General features: G+C 55.8%; 1 protein-coding gene across 6 annotated transcripts in view; it reads left to right on the plus strand.

The window, feature by feature from the left end:
* Window positions 1-12271, plus strand: part of DAB2IP (DAB2 interacting protein) — a 189886-nt gene that overhangs the window by 142293 nt on the left and 35322 nt on the right. The window contains exon 1 of one of the 6 annotated variants that reach the window (XM_064490491.1): window positions 7776-7970. The exons of the other annotated variants lie outside the window; for them this stretch is intronic. The gene's annotated coding sequence lies outside the window, so the exon portion shown is untranslated. Of the gene's footprint in view, window positions 1-7775; window positions 7971-12271 lie in introns of those variants that run through there. 6 annotated transcript variants of the gene reach the window in all.

The raw sequence follows: 12271 nt of genomic DNA on the forward strand, positions 1-12271 counted from the left end.
TGTGAGCAGATGCAGATGGAGGGGGCGGGTATTGTTGGATTACCTGTGATTAGGATCACCTGTGCTGAGAACAGAGCCAAGCCCAAGTGAGAACGTATCAGGGGATGGAGTGAGTTACTTCCCAGGTTGGGGGTTTCTGTGGGGCCATAGTCAGAAGAGTCAGTGGTTCTGCAGGTGCCCCAGCCAAAATCCTGCCTGCCTGCGCACTGTAGGTGCCTGACAATCCAGCACTTAATAGGAGCTCAGTTATTGTTGAGAGTCTGGAGCAGGCTGAAACCACCGAGGACTGAACTGGGGCTTGTGATTGCCTCTAGATATAGAGGCCACAGAGTAGGCAGGACCCCAGGCAGGGGCTGTGTTCCCCCACCGGCTTGTTAATCCATATTTACATGGAGGGATTAGATTCCATAATCCTACTGCATCAGAAAGTTAATGCAGCAGCCACCCTAGCGGAGGCTTTGATTAGCCCCTTTGGGTGGTGACTATAAGGGAAGTAGATATGATTCTCTGCGTGTGATAGAGGCTCAGTGCTTGGAAAACTGTGGCTTCTCTGGTGGGTGACCCCAGGCAAAAATGTTGAGTTAGCTGGGTGTGCCTTTCCCAGAGGGATTTTGGTTCAGTGAGGGCTGTGTTAATGTCACCCGAGGCCAAAAGGTGGGGTGGCATTTGGGCTCATGGGTCCGATTGCCCGTCTTGTAGCATTCACAAACCCGGACAGTTCACCTAGCTCACCCCCTTATCTCTTCCATCCAGCACTTCACCCTCCGCCTCGCACTGCTGGCTCAGCCCAGGATATAGGAGACACCGCCCAGAGAGGGAACTTGAATCCGGGACTCCACCTGGGAACCCAGTCCTTCCCAGCTAGGGGAGCTGTCTGGTTGCCTGGCTGGCTAGTTCTGAGTCGGAGCCCCGCTCACCCTTGGCCCTTCTGTCCGGGTGACCTTGTCTGCACCTCTGTCTTTGTTCGCATTTAAAAAATGTCTGAATGGAAGTGCGGGGGAGGGAGGGTGCCGGTCCCGGAGTTGGGGGGTGGGGGTGATCAGGGCTGTTGCTCTGAGCCCGACGAACTCCGGCGGGGCCTCCGCGGGCGGTGGGGTTGGGCCGGGCCTCTTCCCTGCCCTTGGCCGGAGCACAGCGGCGGGTGGGGGCGGAAAGCGGCTGCAGCTGGGGGCAGCTGGTAGCGGAATGTCCCCGTCCCCGCCGCCAGGCCTGGCGGGGCGGGGCCAGCGGCTCGGGGTGGGCGGGGCCGGCCACTTCGGGTCTGGAGCGCGGGTTGGGAGGGGGTGCGGCGCGCCGCGTGGTCGTCGGAGCCTGGAACACTCTGCGAGCGGCGCGGGGTAAAGGTGTTTCCGCGTGCCCCGGTCTTCTGGTAACCCCCGCCCTCGTTCTGCTGGCTTGTCTCAGACCAGCCAGAAAGACATATATTCGTTCAGGACATCTGTTAGTGCCTACTTTGTGCCAGGCACGCGGCTGGAGGTCTACCGGGCCTACCAGGTGAACAAGCCCAATTTTTGCGACCGGGACATTCTCCCGGGCGGGAGGAGGGGGCCCAAGCAAGTTTCAGATCAGTTCTATGAGGAAAGTGAAGCAGGGTAATCACTACGAGTAGGGGAAAGTGGAAGTTGCTCCTTTAGCTAGAGTGGTTAGGAATGGCCTCACCTAGGACGTGCACGACTTTGATCTCAGAGCAGAATGAGGAGAAACCAGCCTTGCCTAGAGCCAGGATCCAGGGGAGGGAATGGCAAGTGCAAAGGCCCGGAGGCGGGACTCGGACAGGATATGACCCTGGGCGGAGTCAGCAGTTTGGGGGAGGAGCCTGAAGCTCGCTGCAAGCCTCCTCCAGCTTCCCGGACCCAGACCAGACCTGGAGCTCGGTCCCCAGGCTGCACCCCGCCCAGGTGCCCCAGGAAGGCTACTGGCTCGTGGCTGGGAGTGTGTCTTTCTAGACTTCTTGGACCTGGAGGTTGTGCCATGTGGTTACCTGTATGGAAGACTGTAATTTTCCACTTGTTCCTTGGAGGGCCCGGAAATCTCTAGATGTTGTCACTGTGGTGTTTTTTTAAGTCATTTTTGAAATTTCAACTTGGAAGACAGAATCAGCGTGTGCTTTGCAGGAAGGGGAAGCCTGTCTGGTCACACCTATTAGATGCCGCCCTGGGCTGAGAGGTCCCCTGATCTGGCTGGGAGAGGCACCTGGGTGCACATCATCCTCAGAAATGGGTCTCTGTGGCCTCGGACTCCTCGGTGACAACCTCAGCAAGATCCTGGGCCGGGCCGGAGGAGCTGCTCTGTGGAGACCCAGCCATCCTCGAAAGCCGGATCTGGCTCCGGGGCCCCTGGTGCGCAGACCTGGGTCAGCCCAGGGGCCTACCCCACTGCCAAGGTCTGTGGGTGGCTCTGTGGGGGTAAAAGGGGTACAGGAAACTTACTCCCTGGCAACTGGGCAGGTGACCTCGATGGCTGTGGGTTAGAGCTGGAGGGTGTGGGGCTGGCTGCTTCTCTAAGGAGGCCCAGCCCCGGGAGTCCACCTGTCCCAGGACCCCACCTGTCCCGGGACCCCATTGGTGCCCAACAGGTCCCTCCCGCACCAGCCCAGGTTCCTCACTGGCCCTGGGAGAAGGAATGGAGACCCTCCCCAGAGGCTTGGGAGGAAGAGTGAAGGTGGGGGCTGGGGTTACTGGTCTGGCTTCTCCCTCCTGGGAACCAGGCCCTGTCCTCCTGAAGCATCAAGTCATGCGGGAGCTGGGTAGGGAGAAGCCCACTGAGCGTTGGACCGAGGAGGTGGAAGCAGGCAGGTGAAGCAGTGGGGAAGGAAATCTAGGCCCAGGGAACTGGTGGGGTTGGCAAGATGGGCTGTGAGGAGGGGGCTTTGACCCCAGGCTGTGTAGCCAGTGAGGGCCATAGGGCTGCTGTTCCCTTAGCCTGGGGCTCCCAGCGCAGGTAAGGAGAAGGGCGAAACCGCTGGGGCTCCCAGCCACTGCCTCTTGGAGACAGATTTAATAATCTTGTGCTGTCTCTCTGGCGGTTAGTATTGCAGGAGAAGCTTTACTCCTAAAACTTATATTGATCCAGACACTAATAAAAAGTAAAGGGTTTTTTGGAGCAAGTTTTTTCCCTGTTTTTCTACTAGAGCAAAGAACATCAGAGCCCTAAAACACAGATTTGTTTTCCTCCCTCTCTAGGTTTGGGTGTGGGGGGCATGGGGGTCGGCCTTGTTCAGGTTTCACCTTTTCAAGGAACCTTCCCCGACTGCACAGGCCTACAGTCATCCCTCTTCTCCAGCAGGTAACCAAAGCTGCCACTGTGCATCTAGTCTGTCCCCCAGAAGGGCTCGGGTGTTACAGAAGCCTTCATGCTCACCCGAGTCCACAGGGCAGTGAAAGGCATCTGCCTTGGAGGCAGCAAAGGCTTGACTCTTGACTTCTTGTGTCTTTCTAGGTCTGAGTCTTTTGCTGCCCTGTTCTTTGTGTCTCCAAATTTATTTCATAAATACTTACTGACCTCTTACACCTTGCCAGACCCTCCCTTTGGGATGCAGAAATACAACAGACATAGCCCTTGGCCACACAGAGCTTACCTTCTGGCAGGAAAGACAGGTAACCATAAGTGAGTGGAGAAACAAATAAGTAATTCCCGATTGAGTGATGTAAGTCAGGATTTTTGTCTGGTTTGTTCAGCACCTGGATTCCCAGTGCCTGAAATAGTGACCGGCTCATACTTCTGCACATAATAAATATTTGCTGGCTGAATGAGCAGGATGATAAGAAGGAAAAGGCCAAGTGTTTCTGTAGCGAGTAATGGGGGTGGGGCAGGACCTGTTGTAGCCAGAGCGGCTGGGGAAGGACTGAGTTCCTCCAGAGTCCAGAATCCAGCCTTTTGGAGAAGGGGGTGGAACTGGAGCTCCCACTGCGGGAGCAGCAAGTACAAAGTCCCTGAGGCGGGAGGCGGGAAAGCGGAGGCTTGTAGTGGGGGTGGAGTTGCCGGATGAGGTCAGATGGTAGGCAGGCCACTCCTGTGAACTTTTTTCACCTGGGAAGATGTCTGGATTTATTCAAATTGCTGTAGGGATAACTGGAGGGTTTCAAAGCCCAGGAGTTAAATAATCTGATTTGCATTTCTCCAAGGTCCCTCTTACTCCAGGTAGAGGGGCAGGATCAGGCAGGTGCGGAGGAGTGGACAGGTATGAGAGATTTTAGAGGAGGTAGTGGTCTGATTTGCTGATGGATTGGGTGCTCAAGGTCAGGGAAAGGGAGGGTTCCTGGCTTTTGGGAATTCTGGCTTAAGCTGCTGAGACAAAGCTCCATTTTGGCCATTTCAGGCCTGAGATTCTACAAGCCATCCAAGACGAGGTATCAGGCCAGCATTTAGACGTATGAGTCTGGAGCTCAGAGCAGGGAAGGACCAGAGATAGAAACTTGGGAATCTTGAGCACACAGGAGGTGTTTCAAGCTAAGAGCAGATGAGATCACCAAAGGAACGTGTTTTACTGAAGGGAGTGCCCCCAAATCAGAGCCTGAGAAACTGCCAACACCTGGAGGAAAGGAGGGCCGTGGCCTGTGAGGGAGGAGGGAGTGTGGTGGCCTGGGCTTCAGGGAGGGAGCTAGTTGTCAGGTCGAGTGAGGAGACGACAAGAACTGTGATTGGCTTTGGCCACATGAAGGCCTTTGGGGACCTTCCAGAGACTCCCTGGGGTCAGGCCGGGTATGCTTAGTAGCCAGGAGGTGAGTAGAAGAGGAGGCAGCAGGGTCTGAGAAGCGCAGGGAGAGCGGGCCAGCCCGGGGAGCCAAGGAGGCTCAGGTGAGAGGCTCACACGTCCTCAGGTCTGGGTCCGGGTTTGCCGGCAGTGGAGGGTCTCCACCTTGGGCCTTCTTCCAGGGCCTCTCAGCAGACTCTAGGGACTCTGAATGGGCTGAACTGGGCCTCCCAAAATGACCTTCAACAGCTCTCTGAGCTCTTCTTTCTCCCTCTCTCCCTGGAGGGCTCGCTAACCCTTTTCAGGTTTCCCCTTTTCTGTAGAGTCACCCAGCCCTGCCCTCCCCTCTCCCTGCCAGTCTCTCTCTGGGTCCAGGGCACATAAAGAAGAGCCCGGGATCTGGCTTTCCTCAGAGGGCCCTCCCGCCTTCCCAGAGCAGAACTAGACTTCGTTTGCACTAGTGGCTTTGCTCTGGAAAGTTCCTTGGTGTGTTTGGCTTCCAGAGAAGTTTGAGATCTTTTTCAGGGTATTTTGGTGGCCGGCACCTTGACCTCCTGCAAGACTTGGCTGGCTGTGAGGGGGAGTTTAGAATGTGTTTGGCTTTGTCGGGGAGCAGTGTAGGGTTGGGGAGAACCTAAGGTCTGATGGTCCCCAGGTGGGTTCTGAGTGTGTTGAATAAATGCCACCCAGGTATTTGAGTCTTTGGGTTCCCAAGTTGTTTCATTAAATGCTTCCTCTGTGTCTGATTAACCAGTGTTTTTACATCTGTTGTCTGCAGAGGATAGTGTATTTCTTTTTATGCATGAAGAAACTGAGGCTTAGGAAACTGAAAGGACTTGCCCAAAGTCCCACAGTTGCTAAGGCACACAACCAGAATTGCCACCCAGCCCTGCAGACCTCTGAGTCACACCACCCCGTACTAATTAACCCTGTGGGTGAGGAGGTGGGGGGGGGGTGTAAGCCCCTGGGTCTCCCACTGCCCCTCAGGAATAGTGGCCCCATGTTCTGTGAGGGCTTCAGGGCATTCCTTCTGCCTCCTACCCCCTGTTTGGTGCGTCCCTTCCTCTTCCTTGCTCCCTCAGGACACACATCAGTTGCTTTAGGCTCCAGAAAGAAAGCGGCAGACCTTGAACTTGGTAAAGCTTTGGGGGCTCTTGGGGCCAAGGGAGCCCCCAGCTTCTGGGAGGCTGTGCCACAGGTGTGGAGTGGTTTGTGTGGCTGCTGAACGCAGGAGAGCAGGCTCAGCTGCAGCACATCCCGTGGGAGACACCTGAGAAGGGGGCCCGCTCCTCACTGGGGAGTGGGGAGACCGAGGTCCGGAGCTGGCTGGGTGGGGTTGGGCTCCACCTGGAGACGTGATGCCTTATGCTGCCTCCTGACAGGCTGTGTGGCTTGGCACCCTTGCACCCTCTCCCTACCCAGCAAACTCCAGTTAGCCTGGGGCTGGGGCGTGGTAGAGGCCGGCTGTTTTCAGGTTGCAGGGGAATCGGACCACAGCCCAGCCTTTATGGCCTTATGACCTGGATGCTTCTGGAGGAGGGTGGGCATCTGGGACATGCTAGGGAGTGGTCATGCCTGGTAGTCACTGAGGGTCCCAGTTGGACCCCCTCTTTACAGAAATAAACCGAGGCTCAGAGAAAGAAGTGACTTGCCCAGGGTCACTACCCAGGAAGCTAGTTTTGAGTCTCCCAGCATATCCTGGGACAGCCTCCTTCAACCTAGTTAACCTGTCAGCTCTTTCGTAAGTGCTCACTGGGAGCCAGATTTGGTTCTGTAACTCACTGACTCCTCGCAGCAACCCTGTGAGGATTAGTACTATGATTATTGCAGAGGGGGAAACAGGCTTGGAGAGGGGACTTGATTTGTCCAAGAACACAAGGTTGCAAGCAGCACAGCCCAGGTTTGAACAGTCTGGCTTCAGAACCCATGTTCTTAGCCACCAGGCTGCATGGCTTCAAACTTATGCCAGGCTCCATAGAAATGGGCTGAGGGTAGTAAATCCTTGAATGACCTGGCCCCTACAGCATTAGGCCTGAGGACTCCGCCTGGCCTCGACCTTTCTGATGGCTTGGCTGTACAGCACCTACGGCCTGCCCACCCACTCCTGGTGCCCCAAAATGGCCCACCTTTCTTGGACGGCTTGCTGGACCAGGTATGAACCCCAGGCAGTCAAGTCTCTCCTCCTTTCCTCTCCCCTGCCCATTCCTATTCTAGCAGCTCCCAGGCCTTGCCCACCCTTGGCAGGAGTGCCCCCGTCCCTGCAGCCCTGCCTCGTCCATTCCTGTGGACCGTGCCCAGCTTGCCTGAGCCATGAGCTTGGAAGGACCGCTCCCTCACCCACCCCCTCCCCTTGACTGTAGAGCCTATTTGAGAAGGGATGAAGGCCTGGGTGTCAGGTGCCCCACCCCTGCAGGGCTGCAGACCCCCCTCTTCCTCTCCCTGCCTTCCCTATGCTTCCTGATGTCCAGTCTTCTCATCTGTAAGGAGGGGGAAAGAGTGGAACCGACCTCGCAGGGTTTTGAGGCCTAGACTGAAAGCCCAGTGTTTGGGCACCTGTGAGAATGATTCCTTATCCTCACCGGCTTATTTCCTTAAAAAAAAAAGATGCTAGTGGATGTGGAACAGGTGGGACCTCCAGAGAGAGCAGGTGGGAGAGAGTCCCGGCTTTGGCTGAACTCACGTGGCTGTGCCCTGGCTTTGCTGCAGACTTTGCACGGCCCTGGCTTCCTCACCTGTAAGGTGGGGTGAGGGGAATGCCCGTGTTGTGGCATGATTGTAAGGAGTAACGAGACAGGGCTGTGCAGCGCAGAGAGCTGTGCCTGGTGCACCGTGGGCGCTTCCTACTCAGTCTTGAGATGCAGCCTCCTGGTTTTAGGGTGTGGGCAGTTCTTCAGGTGAAATTTGGAGTTTTACTGTTATACATTTTGTCTAAAATCTTCCTGAGAAGCCCCAGGCCTCTAATCTGATCATGACCTCAGAGGGATTTTTGGTTTTTTGCTGTCTTGTTTCCTATACAGAAAAAGGGAGCTGTGCCTTTAAGTCCTCAGCGGCCCCAAGTGGGACACTGGCCCTTTAAAAGCACATTACGGAGTGTTGGAACTTAGCCTTTGTTTAACTAGCCATGATTAGTCCCAGTGGACAGGGCTGGAGTGGTATGCCTAGGACTGGAGTGGGGTTGGACTGGCTGGGCCCAGTGGGGGACAGCGGGCAGCAGGGTGGCTGGCCCGGCCCCTCCATTTCCCCGGTCTGGTGAGCCTGGTGGCCGAGCTGAGGGATGGTGAGTGACCTGATGGCCTGAGCGGAGGAGGGAAGGAGGGAGGCTGCCAGCCTCCTGGGCCCAGGGGCAACTAAATGAGATGGGTGGGAGTGTCCGGTCAGAGAGGGGTCGTTACAGGTGCCCAGTCTTGGGAGGGACTCAGTTGTTCCCCCACAGTGGTGTCTCTGCCCCTCTGCAGACGTCTACCGGTGGCCCAGAGTGTAGTAGAAGTGATTAGGATAACCCTGCCAAAAAGCAAGAAACCGAGGAGTGTTGTTTTCTGTTTTCAGTTTTTAAAAAGAGAGGGAATCATGCTCCTTTCTGTGAGCAGGCCCGGTGGCATCCGTGGCTGCACCGGGAACCGGGAAGTGAGGTGCTTGGCCTTTGCTCAGCCCAGCCCGGGGCTGCACTGGGTGGGGCTGCGCTAGGGTTTGGGGGCCGCTCCCCACCCCCAGCCGGACTCTTCTTTTCCCCTGCTTCTCCCTGCCTGTGTCTGTCTCCTGATCCATCGGCCTGCAGGCTGGCAGCGTGTCCAGACCTGGGGTGTGTTTTGCTGCAGCTTAAATGTTTGAAACAGTTGTCAGGAGCCAGGTCCCTGTGATGCGTCAGTCTGTCCTGGGGAAGTACCCTGGCTCCAGAGACGTCTGGGTTTTGGCTTGTCACACGCTGTCTTGTGGAGCGATTGTGACGGGCAGCTGAGCCACTGCTATGGAAGTGCCAGCCGTGTGCCTGGCTTCTTACAAGTCTCTGTGTCCCTTGGTCCTGGCCACCACCATCACTACAACTGCTGGTGGATCAGCGTCCTACCCTTCTCACCATTTCCCAGACAGGGAAATGATCTACCTAGAGTCACACAGGAGGTGACAGGAAGGGCTCAGTACAGTTCTGGTGACCCATGATTTTTCTAAGTGACTTGAAAGTTAGTGCACTTGATCACAGGATTTCTGTAGGCTTGGTGAAAGTCTGAGGCGTTGACAGGCAGTGAAGAGAATTTGGAGTTGGAGCCCAGATGCCAGACCTCCAGCCCTGCCCAGGTGCCTGTGAACTGTGACCTTGGGCAAGCTGCTGGACTTCTCTGAGCCTCCACTTCCAGAGGTGGGTTGGTGGTGGAGTGCCTCGGGGCAAACTCTGGTTCTGCTGGGGCAGGTGGAGTGAACATGGCGGTCTCTGAGCTGGGCATTGATGGATAAGGCGGACTTGCTGCTGGGAGTGTTCTGAGTGTAGATGGGCAGCCGGGTGTGACTGGGTCCAGATGCAGCTGAGCAGGACCTGTGTGGCTGGATTGGGATGCACCTTGGAAACAATTTAAAGTATATGGCATTACTGTTTGGAATCCCATGGGCCAGTAGTAAGTGACAGACAGGGCTAGCTTATCCCAGACTCAGCCAGAGTGTGGTGGGAAGAGAAGGTGGGCTCTTGGGCATCTGGGACACTCTGGCCTTGGGAAGCCCCTCAAGGTCTCGGAGGCTGTTTTTTTAACTGTAGCTGGGCCACGTGAGCAGCAGAGATTGGGGTCTGCTAGATGCAGAGCCAGTGCCTGCCTGGTGCACTTCCCAGGCGTATGGGGTGTCGTGGCTCAGGCTGGCACCGGAGAGCCACAGATGGCTTAGATGCATGGTCGCTAGGAGCAGGAGGAACTCAGCAGCCACGCCCTGGTTTTCTTTGACATGAGTTTTTGCTTTCGCTGGTGGCCTGGGCGCCTGTGGCTGGTTGGCAGCCACCCGCTCCTGCTGTTTTGCTGCTGATGAGAGCTCCTGGCTGTCTCCTGTGAGTTGCAGTCAGGGAAGCAGAGCTCTGATGCCCCATTGGGACTCCCACACACCAGGCTTTGAGAGGATGGGAGACCAGGGTCCCAAGGCCCCCAGGCTCAGCGCTTTCATACTGGAGGCACTCAGTAACTATACACTGAAATACTAAATTAACTCGAACCAGGAGTGGGAGGTGTTATCATTGATAACAGACCTCCAGCAGGCTCTGGGAGCGGGTAAGGGCAGCCCATTTGTCAGATGAGAAAGTGGAGGTGCAGGAGAGACCTGCCCAACGTCTACACTCCCTTGGCCCCTTCCCCAGCTTGTCTTTGCCTCTTGTCTGCCAGAGGCCACAACGCACCTCTGTCCTAAATGGTGGCAGGACAGGAGAAAGCATTGCTGCTGGACCTCAGGTGCCAGCATTTGCTCCCAAATGGGTCCATCTCTCCTTAAGCAAGGAAGTAGAGCCACCTGCCTAAGGCAGAAGCGCTGTAGGGGCGGGAAGGGGCAGAATGCCCAGAAGGAAGGAAGGGCCGGGGCTGATCACTGCGCATTCGGTTACACCTGTTGCACGGAAGGTGGTGCTATCCCCATTTAACAGATAAGACAACTGAGATGTGGCAGGTTAATTAATTTGACCAAAGTCACATGTGTTTGTCTTTAAGGAAGGAGACCTCACCACATTAGACCAGTCATCAACCAGCATGATGCCAGGGACTGGGGCTGTGTTGACAAGTGGCTGGTCTGAGGCTGGAAGCCTAGTGCCCAGGGGTAGGAAAGAACAGTCCCCAGATCACCTTTTCACCCCAACATGAGTGGCTCACATAGCATCAGAACCCGGGTCTGAGGTGGAGACGAGAGGGGAGAAGATGCCACCTCTGCCCCAACTCTCATTCTTTAGAGAGGCTGCTGAGCCCAGGAAGGCTTCCTGGAGGTGGAGAGCTGGGAGTAATTAGATAAGCCAGAGAAGAAGTAGCTTCCTTGGGGAGTGGAAGTCCTTGGTTTTCAGCTCATTCTTTTTTGTTTTGTTTTGTTTCATCATCCCTCCCCGCTTGGGTCCTGAGTCCCCAGGGCCTGAGGCAGCTGTTGGAGGTTTCTATGGTCTGGGAGGGTAGGGTAGGGAGGGGTATGATCTGTGGGGCTGAGGGGATGCATGGGGCGTGTTCGTGCTTGTGAGGAAATGGCACAGACTGAACTGAACTCGCAGGGACGGACAGCACAGCCAGGGCCTTGAACTGTTCTCAAGAGTTCCAAGCCAAGGAGCTGGGGGATGGGCAGTGGGCTGCTGCCTGGGTGCTCTGGGACTGGCAGCACCAGGATTGTGGCAGATGGGGCTAATGCTGTGCTCCTGGGCTGGGGGGCGATTTACCTGGGGGGAGGCTGAGGGGAGCTTAGGGTTTTGGGTGTCTCAGTCTTTCTGAGCAGCTGGGCCAGGCTTGGTGGTTTCTCTTGGGGACCAGGGAGGGGCAGAGAGCTGTCCCAACTCAGAAGCAGGAGGAGCATTTGGTCCTCAACTCACTTTCGATTTGCCCAAATCTCATCCTATTCAGTGAGTGTTCCTCAGATGCTTTTCTTTTAAAATTCAGGGCACTTCGCTGTTCTACTGAGGTTTATGAATGTTTAAAAACTGCTTTGCAGTCCCCAAAGTAATTTGACAAGTCTGACAGCTATTGATTAAAAACCTGAAATTATTCAGGCTGCAGGACAACTTAAGGGATTAGATGGAAAGTTTTTTGTTTCTTCTCTCTGTGCCCCTTGCCCCCTCCCCTTCCCCCCCCCCAAAAAAAGATGTGGGGAGGTAAATGTGTCCCTGAATGTTGTTTGAAAACTCCATTAAGCTGTAGAATTATACTGGAAAGGGTGGGGACAGGAGATGGGCAGGATGCTGAGGGATGCCTCTCCTGTTCAGGAGTCAGAACCAGCACCCCTCACATCCCTGGTCTCTCCCCAAGCCTGTGGTGCAAGTCAGCAACAGGCAGCAGTGAGGTATCGCCCAACACTACTACATGTGGTGGTGAGGAGGGGTGGTAGTGGTTAGTATCTGGCCCTTATGTTCACGGGGAGTTCACTTTGTGGGTAGCTCTGTGGGTGAGGAGACAGCAGCCTAGAGAGAGGAAGGAACTTGTTCGGGGCCATGTAGCAGGCCTGTGGGCCCCCCGTCACAGGCAGATCAAGGACGGGTGAGGACAGGACCCTTTCAGTGAGAGGGTTGGACCCCTGCTAGGGCACAGGGCACAGGCTTGGCCCAGCATGAGGTAGGTACCGGTCCGTATGACAGAGGGTCATCAGGCTGTTAGGATCCCAGCTTTTACTTCTGGACCTTGTGGCCCGGCCAACCCGCTTCTCTCTGGTGTCCTAAAGCTTCCTTCACCGAACCCTTTGGATTGACTAGGGTGTCGCCTCACGAGCCGGGGCTCATCAAACCTGTTTGAGTTCTGCTCCCCCTTCTGCTGGGGCAATGCCTCCTTTTGTGCAGGGCTGTTGGGAGAAGGCTGTGTGGCGACGTGTGTACCTTGATGAGAACACCGGTCTCCGAGCTCAGCACGTAGTAGATGCTTGCTAAGTGGCTGAAGT

Source organism: Camelus dromedarius, chromosome 10 (assembly GCF_036321535.1).
Source record: "Camelus dromedarius isolate mCamDro1 chromosome 10, mCamDro1.pat, whole genome shotgun sequence".
NCBI classification, from domain to species: Eukaryota; Metazoa; Chordata; class Mammalia; order Artiodactyla; family Camelidae; genus Camelus; species Camelus dromedarius.